Source organism: Mus pahari, chromosome 21 (genome assembly GCF_900095145.1).
Source record: "Mus pahari chromosome 21, PAHARI_EIJ_v1.1, whole genome shotgun sequence".
Lineage (NCBI taxonomy): Eukaryota > Metazoa > Chordata > Mammalia > Rodentia > Muridae > Mus > Mus pahari.
In genome coordinates this window covers 31626189-31643036 of record NC_034610.1, presented here as the reverse complement: position 1 = coordinate 31643036, position 16848 = coordinate 31626189, and the positions used below count along the sequence as shown (strand labels likewise).

General features: G+C 41.2%; 1 pseudogene; it reads left to right on the top strand.

The window, feature by feature from the left end:
- Positions 1-5125, top strand: part of LOC110337964 — a 17641-nt pseudogene extending 12516 nt beyond the window's left edge.
- The last annotated feature ends 11723 nt before the right edge of the window (positions 5126-16848 follow it).

The following is a 16848-nucleotide window of genomic DNA, read 5'->3' as shown; positions in this document are numbered from 1 at the left end:
TGTTCAACTTTTATATTCATATCCTTTCATACCCTAAAAATATAATTAATGAATATTTAATACTATCCATAACTGAGGAACCTGTATCTAATTTTGAATACTGAATTGTTTTAAAACATACAAAATATTCTTTGGGAATTAAGCATAGTAAAAGAGCATAAAATATTAAAAATGAATCATTAAGAAATACATTCAAGCCAGGCATGGTGACACACACCTTTAATCCCAGCACTCGATGAGATGTGTGTTCATGAATTGAAGCTTTGTGAGATCTTCAGGTGGAGACACATCTTGAGTACTGCTTTAGTGCATTTTCATGTTGGTTACTCTAAAGTTTTAAAAGGAATGTGAGAAATTTAACTTGTTTTGGCAAAATGTAGTATTGTAGCATGGGGGCTTGCTAGGAGTATCATCTGATGAAACCCAGTCTCCAGATAGACCTTTTGGGTTAAATTAGGCTCAGTGGGAATTAATAACAACAGTTGGTAGATCAAAGCACCAAATGAGAAAACATGAAAGAAGGATTTCATATAGCTGTCACCCAAAGAATCCGTAGGTCAGAGCTCTTAGTGGCATTTACATTTTTAAAAAAAAATAAATTTTATTTTTTTTAAAAAAATCTTTCAAATAAATAAAAAACATCATACACCAAAATTAACCAGACCCAAATTCTATACAACCAAATGAACTTACAGACAGTTAGAATTACATGATTGGAATTGAATATCCTTTCACAGTGAAGATTAGGTATGAAGCTATGGTCTTAATTCAACTTCTTTCTTGATCTTTAATACAAACATACTTAGTCGTTCTATTATTTTTCAAGGGAAGCCATTAATTAGATGGGGGATTCCAAACAAATCATTTCCTCCTCATTCTGGTCAGAGATCAGTTTTGGGAACACGTGCTGGACAAGATAGGCTGCCCTGGGTTTCTTACAGTGCACTTACATCATTATGTTTTATGTCGGCTAATTGTTGGATGTCTATGCCACTACGTTTTAAATCAGTATTTAGTTTGGGCCAAGTTTTTTTTTTTTTTTTTTTTTTTAAATCAATATTCCCCAGAGATAGAACATGATTATTTTTATTTATCTTTATTATATTTGTTTATTTTGAAAAGAGGTACGTTTTAGTAGTAAAATAATAAAAACCAAACAAACTCTGTGTCCCTAATACATAACGTTATTTTCTAGCTCCTTAATTAAAAAAAACATAAAAGATCTTAAATTGGATTAAACCAGCTAAAAAGAGATAACATGGTTTTCTTTTATAAATGTCTAATAGATTGGAAATCAAATCGACGTCAGGCTCAATGAGAGATGAACCCTGTGAGATGCAGATTTTATTTTGCAGAAAGAAGAAGGGAAAAAGCACCAGGACCGGCTTTTCCTTGGCTGTCAAACAGAAGGAAGCATTTGCCTTGTTTTTCACCCGACACAGCAGGGACAAGGAGGGCTGGCTTTTTTTATTGGGGGCCTGGGTGAAGGGGAAGTCTGATAGATCACTTACAGGCCATCTGGGAAACCTGTTATTGGCAGATAGTTGGTGAATGTCCTGGGCCCCCAGAGGCCAGCAGGGCACAGCATTGTCTGCATGGTGCCATAAAGGGTCCCTCCCCAGCTGGTGTCCAGGTCATAGGGCTCTGAGAGACTAAGGGCTAATTTCTTCCTTTTTTTTCCCCCTACATCGAGTTGATTTGTGACATCATCTGGTAGTTTTGTTTTTGGAAGAAATTCTTTCCCAGATAGAAATTATGGACGAACTCATGATGACCACAATAAAAATGTAGGCAGTAAGTGACAGTGTGGATGTCGAGAAATTGGAAGCCACAGTGGAATAGCCAGCTTTATCCATCCTGGCTGTCTCCTCGTGCATGGTTAACCACAGAGTTACCAGAAAGCCACCTGAGAAGCTCCTTAGTCCTCACTGGCTCTCTCTCACTCCCTTTCCTGTATGCTTTCAGATCCTTTACACTATAGTGGAAGTTCCAAAGTCCAGGCCTGGGCTGTCTGGCCTATGCTGTGTGTGGAAACATCTGAAACAGAGCGTGGCATGCAGGAGCTGCTCAAGACATGTTCAATTGAATAAAACAATAAGGCACAGGTGTACAGCGAAGTCACTGTTTATGTGCTCTGGAGTTACCCTGCTCCCGTGGGAATTCTCACTTACTTTGTTCCCCCAAGGGACCTTGTACTAGACACTGAGCTTCTTTGAGCCCACTCTGCCCATCTGTGAAATGGGATACCAGTAGACCTTATGAGAGTTTTTAGTGATAATTTTAATAAGTAAAGGCTTATTAAAAGCAAAGAAAGTCCACATTAATTAATTGATTGATTAATTGTAAGCATGGACTGCACAATACAGTACACTGGAATATGAATGTGTTAAATATAGATTTTTTTTACATATTTCAAGTTGATACATTTTGGTCATTTTCTTGTATAGCCTGGGGTATCTTCAAATTCAAGAGCCTAAGTGTAGGGATGGCATGCATGAGACACCACACATGTGCCACGCCTCTTGACTTAAATTTCTCTTACACTTAAGTTCTAGAAAACACTCTAGTTAAAACATACTTAACATCTTCTGGTAGAACAATCTAGAACTGGGAAGGTGGAGTTATGATCCAGTGTTTTCTATCTTTAGACTTACTTATGCTAACTAATGTCCATCAAATTAAGATGGGCAGTCAGACCATCCCAGCCCAGTTCAGCAAGAGTTGCAAGGTCACTTCCCTTTGACCTCGTGAGAAGACTTTGCAAAGCCTCTCATAAGGTTATGATGCTGTAGAGATGCTTTTGAATGTAATACCAAACAAAATCGGCCCAGACTCTTCCAAGGAGGATGTTTCTACATGCCTGTCAAACCACAAAGGAAGTGTATGGGGTCACTAATGGCTCCCAGAGGAACATGAATCCTGTTTGAGGAAAGGCTAGAGGTCCTGGGGTCAGAAGACGGGTGTTAGGAAAGTCAAAGTTGTGCTTTTCTCAGGAAATTTAAAAAAAAATCTGTTGTAGAAAATAGCTGAAGTGAAGGTTTGCTGTTGTGAAGAAAGTCATTATTATCTAAATGTATATGTAATGCCTCTCTCTCTCTCTCTCTCTCTCTCTCTCTCTCTCTCTCTCTCTCTCTCTCCTAATACTGGGATAAGGCACCAAATGTCAATATTCTTCATTTAACTTAAAAATAGACATGATATTTTTGTCACTACTCTATCAAATCTCAAATTTCAGTGTTTGCTGTCTGTATATTAAAGGCTGGAAATTTCTTGTGGGCATAAAATGGATTATTCTGGACCAGGCACACAAAGAACCAGTTAACTGACATTTTCTTATTTATTTATTTATTTGGTTTTTCGAGACAGAGTTTCTCTGTATAGCCCTGGCTTTCCTGGAACTCACTTTGTAGACCAGGCTGGCCTTGAACTCAGAAATCCACCTGCCTCTGCCTCCCAAGTGCTGGGATTAAAGGTGTGTGCCACCACTGCCCGGCTTGACATCTTCTTAGTAATAAAATTTGCATTTACAGGGTCCCTTCTACGTATTTTTACACTTAATAAAGAGAAAAAGTACACTAAATAAAAATATTGGAGTGGGCATCTTAACAACAGACCATTCCTTGTCCCATTATATAAATCCAGAAGTTCTGAGACTGCCGGGAGTGCCAGGCGGCGAGCAAGACGGCACAGACTCAGGGCACCAAAAGCAAAGTCTGTTACTACTACAACAGGGATGTTGGAAACTACTATTATGGACAAGGGCACCCAATAAAGCCTCACCGAACCCGTATGACTCACAATTTGCTGCTCAACTATGATCTCTACTGAAAAATGGAAATCTATCGTCCTCACAAAGCCAATGCTGAGGAAACGGCCAAGTACCACAGTGATGCGTGCATTAAATTCTTGCATTCTATTCGCCCAGAGATTATGTCTGAATCCAGCAAGCAGATGCAGAGATTCAACATTGGTGAGGACTGTCCGGTATTTGATGGCTTGTTTGAGTTCTGTCAGTTGTCCACGGGTGGATCTGTCGCAAGTGCTGTAAAACTTAATAAGCAGCAGACGGACATCGCTGTGAACCGGCCTGGGGGCCTGCACCATGCAAAGAAGTCTCAAGCATCTGGCTTCTGTTGTGTCAAGGATATCATCTTGGCCATCCTGGAACTGCTAAAGTATCATCAGAGGGTGCTGTATATTGACACTGATATTCACTATGGTGATGGCACGGAAGAGGCCTTCTATACTACAAACTGGATCATTACTGTGTGCTTTCATAAATACGGAGAGGATTTCCCAGGAACTGGGGACCTATGGATTATTGGGGCTGGCAAAGGCAAGTAGTACACTGTTAACTACCCACTGCAAGACAGCATTGATGACGAGTCCTATGAAGCCATCTTTAAGCCAGTCATGTCCAAAGCAATGGAGATGTTCCAGCCTAGTGCAGTGGTCTTACAGTGTGGCTCAGATTCCCTGTCTGTGGATTGGTTAGGTTGCTTCAATCTGACCATCAAAGGACACGCCAAGTATGTGGAGTTCAGAAGAGTTTCAACTTGCCTATGCTAATGCTGGGAGGAGGTAGCTACACCATCTGTAATGTCGCTCAGTGCTGGACTTAGGAAACAGCTGTGGCCCTGGACACAGAGATCCCTAATGAGCTGCCGTACACTGACTACTTTGAATACTTTGGACAGGGTTTCAAGCTTCACATCAGCCCTTCCAATATGACTAACCAGAACACTAACGAATACCTGGAAAAGATCAAGCAGTGACTCTTTGAGAATTTGAGAATGCTGCCCCATGCCCCTAGGGTTCAGATGCAGGCCATACCTGAGGATGCCATCCCAGAAGAGGGTGGTGATGAGGATGAGGAAGACCCTGACAAACGCATCTCCATCTGCTCTTCTGACAAACGCACTGCCTGTGAGGAAGAATTCTCGGATTCAGAGGAGGAGGGCGAAGGTGGTCACAAAAGCTCTTCTAACTTCAAAAAGGTTAAAAGAGTCAAAACAGAAGATGAAAGAGGAAGATCCCAAAGAGAAAAAAAGAAGTCACAGAAGAGAAAATTTAGGTGGAGAAGCCAGATGTCAAAGAGGTCAAAGAAGAGGTCAAGTTGGCCTGAGCAAGGTCTGCGGCTCCATCTTCTCCCCAAGTTCCTCACTTTTCCTCAATTTCTCAGATTTTATATTTTCTATTCCTCTGTGTATTTATATAAAGTATATTAACTATAACGTCCCCAGGGACCAGAGCACAGGGCAGTGCTGCTAGGAGGGCACTTTCCAGAGCAACCTTGTCCATCCTGCTCCACGTTTGCGTGGAAAGAAAACCACCAGAAGATAAAATCCTGAACTGCCAAGTGCCTGCTAAAGAGCTCTGTTAAGATACCCCTATTAAACATTTTAGAAGGGGTCGCTGGGTTTTCTAGGACCCCTTTTCAGGCTTGGGTAATAGCAGCCATTTTTAGATTGGTTCTGTTTATACCTTCCCACCCATCTTGGGCAAACAAAAAAAAAACTCACATTGCCCTGTCTTCCCCCAATTCTCCAATTGTTAGCCTAGCTTCCTTTTTGAGATATTTTCATTTTGTGAAACTCTTTGTAATAAAACATCTCATTAAAAAAAAAAAAAAATCCAGAAGTTCTTTCTTTCCTCTTTCTCTAAGATGCTGAGGAAATCCATCTGACTTTGTAAAACATGTGCTAGAATACTATAGGCTTATTCTGTTCACGAGCCTGAACTGTAAGTGGAGGACTCCTTGTTTCTAACATCCTTTGGGAGGTGCAGGTCAGAGTGACTGATGTAGCCAAAGCTCAGAGAAACCTGGTCTTGCTACTCAACAGAGTTAAGCCTTTCTGCTACTAGGTCAAGGTTATACAGCCTCAGTTCTCTCCATGGTGATACACAACCAGTATCTCTCTAGCTGGTCCAGGCTCCTACCTTCCCAGTAAGAAGAAAGCCAGCTTTGAGACTAGCTTTCCAAATTCTCCAACATTTCCTCCAGGATCTGCACATGTGTTTTATTATGAAATCCTCGAGTCTTCCCCACTCCCAGCTCCTTGTGCTTACTTTCCAATTATTCACAGAGAACGCTTTATGGCTCATGTTATTGTACCCCACATGCCTTTTCTTTGCCATAAAATGAGAGTAAATCTAGTGTTCTAGAAGTGGGCATAAAAGAATTTGTGGTTGGAAGAGCACTTTAGTATTTAAAAATGAAAAGCCAAGAAATGCATAGGATCACTCTCATTTTAATTAACTTCTCAATATTAAGATCTGCTACTTCAATCTGATTGTTGTTAAATCTGCTTCACAGATGTTAATAACACTCCGTAAAATAAGCAATCTATGTTGGCTACTTTTATGTTTTAACGTGACACAAGCCACAGTCCTCTGAAAGGAAAGGACCTCAACTGAGAAAATGCCTTCATAAGATAGAGCTGTATCCATTTTCTCAATTAATGATTGATAGTGGAGTGTCCACCTGGCCTGGTGGTTCTGGGTTCTATAAGAAAGCAGGATGGGCAAAACAGTGAGTAGCAAGTTAGTAAGCATCACTCCTCCATGGTCTCTGCATCATCTCCTGTTTCAGCCCTGCTTGAGTTCCTGTTCTGGCTTCCTTCAGTGATGGACTATGGTACAGAAGTTTAAGCCAAATAAATCCTTTACTACACAAGTTGCTTTTGGTTATGGTGGTTCATCACAGCAATAGTAATCCTAACTAGGACAGAAATTGGTACCAGGAGTGAGGTATAGCTGTGACAGACCTGACCATGTTGGTTTTGGAAGGATTGCGGAAGGACTTTGGGATTTTAGGCTAGAAAAGCCATTGAGTATTCAAAGGTTGGTGAGCGGTTCTACAGAAGCTTGAAAACAAGAGTGTTGAGAGACATGAAGATGGTAGAAGCCTGGGTCACTACTGGCACCATTGAATATTTTGCATTAAGAATCTGTGGTTCTGGTTAGCTTGGGCTGAAGAATCACCCATAATTAACAAGAGACCAGAACCACTGAAGTAAAACCTTTGCTTTACTGGGATGATTGATACAGGTTCAGCTGCAACTCAGAAACTAGTGATGATCAAAAAAAGACCAGCATCATTGACATGAAGTCTTCCGGAAAGTGTTTTCTGAGAATCAGCACACAAAACCTGTGTTCAATTGGTGGCCAAGGTTGTACCTGTACTAGCACCTGAAGTTGGTATAAAAGTCACCCAGGTGTTGCTGGTTTTGAAAATATGAAGGGGTTCATAGAGAACAATTGACCCTTGGCACTTTGAGAGGCCAGGAAAGGCCATTGGAGTAGGTGCAGCTTCAATAGTAGCTGAAAGTCCCAAAGAGTCTTGTCACAATGAAAAGAGTCCATGAGAAGCTATTGCTGAAGTGCAGTTCAGTTGCAAGAGAGACCCCAGCATTTTGGAGATGCCAGTATCATGGGATGACCACCAAGAACAACAGCAGTAGTAAAGAGGAGTCAGCTGGATGGGGCCTAGAAGACAAGTAGTGAGTACTACAGAAAGAGGAGCCAGAGAAATGATTCAAGGCCCTTGGAGGAGCCCAGAAGATCAGAAGTGAATCTCAGGCATTGTATGTTGAGTTATTTATGAAGCTGGGGTTTGATTTGATTGTAACTGTATCCTGGTTCTTTCCTTTTCAAGTAAGAAAGTATTTAACTTTTTTTTTTTTTTTTATAGGATCCTATAGCTCAGAGACGTTGAATTGTTAAAGAGACTTGGAATTTTACAAAGAGCTTGAATTTTGAGAGGCTAAATATTTTTAATATTGAATTATTTTAGGGACTGAATTTTTAAGTATCTGATTTCTAGAAGACCATGGGACTTTTAAAATTTGGAATGCTTATATTGTAATATTGGTATTCACGTGTCATCTTAGGGATGAACAAGAAAGGAAAGGTTATGGCTTAACAATGACATGTTTATGTGTTAAGTTGACAAGGCATTATCCTTTTCCCTTCTCTTTTTAACCCAAGACTTTTAATATGAACACAAATGCAAAACCCTTTATTCTGTAGGTTTCTAGTATGTGGGAAACTGGATGAAGGCCCAATGTCTCTTTCTATCAGAACTGCACTATTCACAGTCACAGGCTCCCTGCACCGTGTTGTAATGCCTTTATTTATTTTTGAATTCCTCCTAGCTTTTAACATGTCACATGAATTATTAGGGAGAAAATATCTCTCATCATTGTTTTGTTTACTTATCCATTATAAGTTAGTTTAAGATAGTTTTTAAATTTTCAGCTTACACTCATCCGGATTCCACTGTCATGAACAAACATTCAAAATGATCAGTCTTTGTTTGCCTCACAACCAATACGGCTTCACTAATGACAGTGGATGCTGTGAGAGATGGAAACACAGAGACAGACAGACAGACAGGCAGACAGGCACATACACACACATAAAAGGTCACAGAGACACACAGATACTCAGAGACCCAGATATGCACATACATGTAGACACACACACACAAAAGCAGACAGATAGACAGGCACATATACACACATACAAAGACATACATATAGAGACACAGGGACACGCAGAGACATACAAAAACTCAGAGACCCAGATACTCACATACACACGCACACGCACACGCACGCTGCTTTGCAGATTCAGTAAATGTGTCATAGTCTTTTTTTAGTATTGCTGGGGACAGGGAGCTGATGCTCAACACAGTCACAGGTGACATGAAAACCAGGTGAGCGAGAGTGAGCTCACACTGTCCAACAAGCAGAACGGCTGTTGCAGAGGTAAACAGTAGTTAGGCATAAGTGTTTAGCATTTACATAAATGACCATAATTATCATTATATTTTTTTATTAAGACAGACCCACAGATGATCCCTTATTTTTGCCTTCCATGTATTTTGAATCAGACCAGAATGTTCCCTCTGAAGGCTGCCATTTCTCTCTATTACTGTCTTCTCCTCCAAGCCCATGACCTCCCCTGTTCTTAGCACATTTCCTTACAGGGTGTTTGGGGATCCTCTTACCATCTTCCCATACATAATCTCGAGCCTGGGCTCTGCTCACACACACCTATTGCACCAGATCTTCCCATAATGCTCCTCTGCCACACAGGCTGCTGGACCTTCCCTCCCTAGAGCTGCTGGCCGTGGAGAGTCTCAGACTTAGGCAGTGGAACACAATGTACTCATACTAGAAGCTGTCGGTCCCCTGCTGAAATAGTGAAGGAAGTAAAATTCAGGGGTGGCCATACAGGAATATGAGGGTCCCTGAAGGTAAAGGGTTGCCTCCCAGACTCCTTGAGCTGTGGCTAGGTGTGCTGGTGAATGAGAACAAAGAAGGAGAGAGCTGGTCACAAGCCCTCAGCCTGGCACTTCCGGTTGCTGATCCAAAGCTGGGTCCCTGGAAACAGGATGTCAGGGATATCCTGACACCCCTACCAGTATACAATCCAAGTTGATAGAGATTGTAGAATTGACTAGTACATTTTGCCTGGAGCTATAAAAGTTCCAGGGAGGGCTGTCTGTCAACGCTAACTGCCGCGTGTGGTGAGTATAGTGTCAACCCCATTTATAAATGAGGGAATTGAGGGTCCGTGAGCAGGCACGTGTGGTATAGCTTAGGCCCTTGTGCTATCTCGTGGTGAAGCCAGATCCCCAGGCTCAGTCAGGAGAGAGGAGAAGGCTGGGGTATCAGAATGTAGTGAGCTCAGGGCAGAAATGGAGAAGGACTGAGGAAGAAGCGGCTGAAAGTGAGAGAAAGAAGCAAAGAGGGAAGGCCAGGCTCACAAACTGAGTCTTCCTCAGACATGCTCAATACCTTTACCTCTGAACAGTCAGTTACAAGCTACACACAAGCTGTCTTAGTCAGGGTTTCTATTCCTGCACAAACATCATGATCAAGAAGCAAATTGGGGAGGAAAGGGTTTATTCAGCTTACATTTCCACATTGCTGTTCATCACCAAGGAAGTCAGGACTGGAACTCAAGCAGGTCAGGAAGCAGGAGCTGATGCAGAGGCCATGGAGGGATGTTCTTTACTGGCTTTCTTCCCCTGGCTTGCTCAGCCTGCTCTCTTATAGAACCCAAGACTACCAGCCCAGAGATGGCACCACCCACATGGGGACCTCCCCGCTTGATCACTAATTGAGAAAATGCCTTACAGCTGGATCTGGTGGAGGCATTTCCCCAACTGAAGCTCCTTTCTCTGTGATAACTCCAGTCTGTGTCAAGTTGACACAAAACTAGCCAGTACACAAGCCATCTGGGATCGTTAAGGCACTGCTTTTCATCTCAAGAACTGCTAAGTCCACATTTGAAAACTTGAGAAAAAAAAATTTAGTCAATTTTCTGGCACCCCTTCTAGTCACGTCTTCCAGTTCTGTTTATAAAGAATTTTGTGGAGGCTACAAAATCCTTCAACTGTTCCACATCTGGCAGCAAGTGCTGGTCTCAATCTAACAATAAAATAAAATAAAATAAAATAAAAATATGTCTTCTTTCCCTTGGAGTAGCTGGGGTTCTGTTGATTTTATCTTAATGTTGCCTGTAAAATAACCTATAAGAAACAATTAAATATCAAACTTCTGCTTTGTTAATTCTGTTTTTTCTTTCTAATTTTAAACTCAAACAAGCACTATGAAAAATGGGATAGAAATCTGTTGTTTTCAGAACAGTCCCTCCCCTTTCCACCTTTCCCCCTCCAGTCTCTCCTCTCATTATCTCCTTCCCCTCTTCTCTCCCTCTCCTCTCTCCAGCTTCCCTTTTACCCCCTCTCCCCTCTTCTCCTCTCCCCTCTCCTACCTCTCTTTGCTTTTGCTTCTTGCTGTGTGACTTCCAGGTTGAGATTATTTTTCTGAAGGTAGAGTTAAGATGGTACAGGTTCGCAAAGTCACCAAATCTGTGGGGTTTTCAGTGTTTAGATCCTTGAGGTCATTATGCTCTTAAAACTGACAGAGGACCCAAAGAGCTTTTTAGATGGATTTACGTGAATTATAGCTGTCAATATTAATTACCCCAAGCAGAAACTAAAATTGAGAAAACTATGATTTGAGAAAATTGAGAATTAAAATTGAGAAAAATTATGATTCACTAAAATGGCTATAATGATAACAGAAGTAGCATGTTAGTGCAGGAGGCATGTATGTATTCATGTGTGTGCATGAATGTGGATGTGTAGGTACTGGTATGTGAGTTCAGAAGTCAATGTTAGGTTTTCTTCCATTGTTCTCCACATTCTTTTTGAGACAGCATCCCTCACTGGATCTAGAGCTCATTAATTCAGCTAGGTTGCTTTATCAATAAGTTCTAGATATTTGCTTACACCCCCTAAACTCTGGGGTTACAGACGTGAGTCACTGTGTTAGTTTTTTTGTTTTTTGTTTTTTGTTTTTTGTTTTTTTGTTTTTTGTTTTTGTTTTTGTTTTTTTTGAGACAGGGTTTCTCTTTATAGCCCTGGCTGTTCTGGAACTCACTTTGTAGACCAGGCTGTCCTCGAACTCAGAAATCTGCCTGCCTCGGCCTCCTGTGTGCTGGGATTAAAGGCGTGTGCCACCACTGCCCGGCTAGTTCTTAAGTGGTATCGGGAATCAGAACACAGATTTATGTTTGTGCCACGGGCATTTTACTGCCTGAGTCGTCTCCCTACCACAGAATAACATTATTATTATTTTTTTTTTTTTTTTGGCAAAAAAAGGTTATAAGAAGAGAGGTCTTGTTTCATGCCTATGTAAATGTTTTACGTTTGGTACAATAGAAGACACTGTTATCTGGAAAATTGTACTGACAAAAAGGCAAGTATCATGGAAATAATTTTGACTATAAGGAACTCCTAGAAAGGTAGTAGGGACCAGTGAGTCCCCCAAATCACACTTAGTCTTACCCAAAACCATCATGCCAAGGTTTAACGTTATCTAAAGTGGTCTTCACTTAGCAAGCATGGTCACACTTAGTCCACAAATGCCCGTTTACAGGCACATCTGCAGATTCCCTTTTGGTGACTGTGTTGCTAGGCATTTTCTTCTTTTATATCTGATCACTTATGTTTCCTCAGGGGAGTTTGGTGTTTGGACAGAGGTGACACAGTAGATTAAGAAGAAGCAGCCTTGGGGCTGGGGAGATGAATCTTGAGGTCTTGAGTTTGAATCCTTAGCACTCGTGAGCCAGTAATTCAGGTGCTGGGGAACAAAGATGAAGTGCTGGGATGTGCTGTGGAGATGGTCCGCATCACTGACTATCTCTGTAAATCCCCTTATTCCCAAATAAAGTGCATTCATAGGTTCTGTGAGTAGGAGTTCCACATATGGCTTTTGGAGGATACAAACTCAACCTTAACTGATTCCATTAGTCTTTGGCTGTTTGGAAATGCTCTCTCTGTCTCTGGCTCTTTCTGTCTCTCTCTCTCTATCTCTCTCTGTGCATGTGGTATATATGGACATATGCACTTGTATACATGTATGTATATGTACATGGAGGTCAGAGATTAACATCTGGTACTTTCCCCAGTCTCTCTCCATCTTAAATTTTGAGACAAGTTTTTTTTCTGAACCTGGAGCACATCAGTTTGCCATGACTGGCCAGCAGGACACAGGGGCCGTCCCATCTTAGCCAGACAGGCATGAGGTTATCGTAGCTGACTTTTTATGTGATGCTGGGGATCCGAACCTGGGTCTTCATGCTTAAATTGTGAACCTGGGTCTTCATGCTTAAATTTACCCCCATCCCTTAGTTTTGATTCCATCTTTGCACAGTGTTCTTAAATTATTGACCACCGTCAGTGCTGAGTACAGAAGGAGTCTGAGTCTAATCAAGTTTCTAGTTAAAATAGTTAATCTTGGAAAGTGTGGAGAAGAGAGGGGTAGTTAAAACTTTGTTGCAATAACATGCTGACTGTGGGATATTGGTGAGATGGAAGGCAAAGGAAGGGAGGGGGTGAAAAGATGGCTTATGGGATAAAGATGCCGGCTGTCAGGACAACAAACCAACTTTGATCCCAGGGATCCACACAGTAGAAGAAGAGAATTGAATTGGTTCTTCAAAATTATTCTTTGACCTCTGTGTGTGGTCATGACGTGTGCATGCCCATACACATTCACATATATGTGCACAGCAAACAAACAAAGAAACCAATGACTGACTGATTGACTGACTGAATGAATTAATAGAATTTTCAAAATAAGGGCAAAACCAAGGACTGGAAATTGTAGATCAAATGATGTATAAGGTGGAAAAGATAGACAAGATGTAGCTATATGTTCAAAGGGATGAGCTTAGATTATCAGACAGGTAAAACCCAAGAAAGCCACCAGTCTAGCACTGGGCATGTACTTGCTTTTTGAAGAGAGGGTGCTATAGATAGGGCATAACTTAAAGGAAGGGGTTCAGAGTGCTTTTTGGCAAAGTTCTCTTCTTTGCATGGTTTCAAGCTGTTTGCCTGTGATACTTCATCGAGTTTTGCATCTGTTTGTTTTCTTATAACCATTTTAAAATTTAAAAAAAATACAGTAATAAAACAACAGACTGCTTTGGGACACCAGATTTGTTTGGATGCAGGCTTCTGTGGTTAGTGTTATTTTGGGAGTGTTAGCTGCCCTGAGCTCACAAGGCATCCCCCCACCCCCATCCCCATCCCCCGTTCTCTCTTCACACCCAGTGCCATTCCATGCTTTGAGGGCCTGGATGGAAGTATGTGGACACCAGAGATCTACTATTCTCTGCTACACATCACACCTTGGAACTGGAGAGTTCTCCTCTCCTGTGTGAGGAGCCTCCCAGGAAGAGTCCTAAAGACTTAGCCAAAGAATCACTGGATGCAAGCCTGGGGGGTCTTTAACAGTGAATTCTTTGGCTAAGTCTGTCAAGACAAAGTAACAGGAGTTGAGCGAGTTAAACAACAGTCCCACTGTTTGATGCTTCTGAAGGCTGAGCATCTAAATCAGGATGTCTATAAGCACAGTTCCTTCTTGGGGTCCCAAGGATGCCTTGATGATGGACATTTTTTTTTCCTGGCTTTTAAAAACCATTGTCCTCCCATTGTCTGTTTGTGTGTCTAAATTTTTCATCTTGGATAAGGGATAACCCTGATTTCATCTTCACATGATTGTATTTTACTATTTCCAAATCGGGTCACACGCTAGGGCACTGGCCTAGACAGCTGGTCAGGACTTTGTCATGTCTTTAATGGAGATATTCTGAGGTTCCAGCTACTTGGCACAGAGTCTGGAAGGTTTGCCTGGGTTTTAAGTGAGCCTTTCCTGTCAGGTACATCAGTGCCTTTTGTTTGCCCTATAGGGAGGGCCAGAGCCAGAGAGAGGACAGGAAGGCCCCGCACTGGAGTGTTTTGTAGCAGTGTCCTCTATAACATGACATATGTAATTAGTAACTGTGGTAAACACCACCTTTCCCTTTCCCTCAGGTAGCTCTATCACCTACTGCCGGTAACAACCTCTGTCTGTCTGGCAGCTTTCTTTGACTGACGTAGCCTGCTTCATGCCAGGGAATGGATTCTTCCCTGGGAAGTTCAGACTAAGACTGAGCAGCATTGGAATAGTACCCCCTGTTTCCTAACCCTTGGAAGCAGAATTCCGAGGAAAGGAAAATATGTGGGTTTAAGTCGGACTTTCCTCTCTCATTTTAATGTTTTAATAAAAGGTATTTACTTAATGTGGAAAAGTAATATTATATATGTATATATAGGTAATTATTGAGTAAATATCTATCTATTATCTATCATTTGTCCAACTCTATCTACCTGTCTTACATCTGTCTGTCTCTCTGTCTATCATCTATCTATCATCTATCTATCTATGTATCTATGTATCTATCTATCTATCATTTGTCCATCTCTATCATCTATCTATCATCTATCATTTGTCTCTATCATCTATCTATCTATCATCTATCTATCATTTGTCTCTATCTATCTATCTAATCATCCATCTACCATCTATCTATCTATCATCTATCTATTCATTGCATAAGTCTGTGAGCAATGTCTATCAAGAATGTTTACTCTAATGGTAGTTTTCTTGGGCTAGGGAAGGGTTAGGTGGCAAAGGTAACTTAAGAGACTATATTTTATCTAGTTGTTTTCTTTCTAAAATGAGTTCTTCACCAATATTTTGGGGTTTTTTGAGGATTTGGATCATGATGGTTTTTTCCTCCATATTTTAGCTTTTGAAACCACTGACCAGAGGACAAAGGTGGTGATTTCTTGACAAATCCCATCTTACCACATATTTATTTATGGCCTTCTCCCTGCTGTCACCTCTTCCAAACACAAGACTGTCAACTCATTCCCTATCTCCACAGGCAGCAATTGTTTCATAAGGACTAATTGTCCTTTTCAAGGTTGGAGCCCCCATGATTGGTTTATAGTTTTCACATCTCTACTCATTCACACCCTCTCATTTCCACAGTTCTGTCTCTTGTTTGTTTTCTGCCCTCTAGGAGTGTTTTCTCAGGGATATGTCAGCCAACCTGGTTTTAGCTCAAGCAACCCACACAAGACCTGGCATTTCTTTTTTCTCCTTCTGAAGTATCCACTACTGCTTGTGCAGTTTTCTCTAACCCAATACAGCCCCAAAGCTGTAGTCACACATGACCTCTTCAGTCACGTTCCGAAAGAATAGGATAATAATCCAGTTTACTAAAGTCATATTTTTTTGAGAAGGTTACATTTAGAAAAAAAAAATCTATCATTATGATATCTATAAATGCATTTCATTGACGCCTCTTGTACAATAGGGGATGGTGGTAGACATTCAACATTTCGTTGAATGCAGAATGAGATAACCATGAGCCTTTAAAAGCTGCCTTAGATTTGCGTGACAAAATGCACTGTGAGCACTCACAGAGCAGTGTTCTTTAGTGGCCCTTGAATGCAAACACAGAAGATACCATCACTGTGACAGACAAACACAGAGAAAATTATATTACTGAATAAAGAGCCAATTATTACTGAACAATTTAGCAGAGAAAGTATTTGGCTGGACATAGTGAAAAATAATTAGATCCATTGAATAGGTCCTTGGATGCAAATAAGAAAGCTTAGAGACAAAGGAAACTCACTGTCCTGTCTCCACAGCCTCACCATTGCTGAAGGGTAGCTGCATGGTTTATTTTGACCACTTAAGATTTATTATGCTAATGTTACTGCCCCTCTGCATATTCCAGTTATCAGTACAGTTAATCAGGTTGACAGACCTTTTAGTCCATCTTCCCATACCAGACTATAGATGTGGAGTTTTGCCTGCATACTCTCGTTCTCAAATGTGGGAGTATAGACAGCCTGGCTAGTTTAGAACTTACAATCTTTCTGTCTCAGTCTACTGAGTGTTGGGATTATAGATGTATACCAGCACATCCAACTATGAACATATTTATATGTTCCAGAATTATATTTATTACCCTGATAGGTTTAAAAACAAATTAAATGATCTGCTTCAGAGATTGCAACATGAGCTCTGTCTTCTAATTAGTTTTAATTGTCAGCTTTGCACAGCCTAGAGACAGACAGCTGAGAAGAGGGCCTGGATTGAGGAACTGCCCAGATCAGGTTGGCTGTGGGCATGCTTGGGGCTGGGGGATGTTTTGATTGTTAATTAACAAAGCAGGACCCAGCCCACCATGGGCAGCACCATCCATAGGCAGGTGGTCTTGGGCTGTATAAAAAAGCTAGCAAAGCGTGAGACTGAGCTCTTCTCTATAGAGAGAATCTCTTACAAGCATCACCTGTCAATAAAAAAAGCTTATGGCCAATAGTCTGAGGCAGGAAATAGGAAGAGGAACATCCAGCAGGGATAGAGAATTCTGAGCAATAGTCAGAGGCAGGACATACACCCGGGAAGGCTTCGAAGATGTACC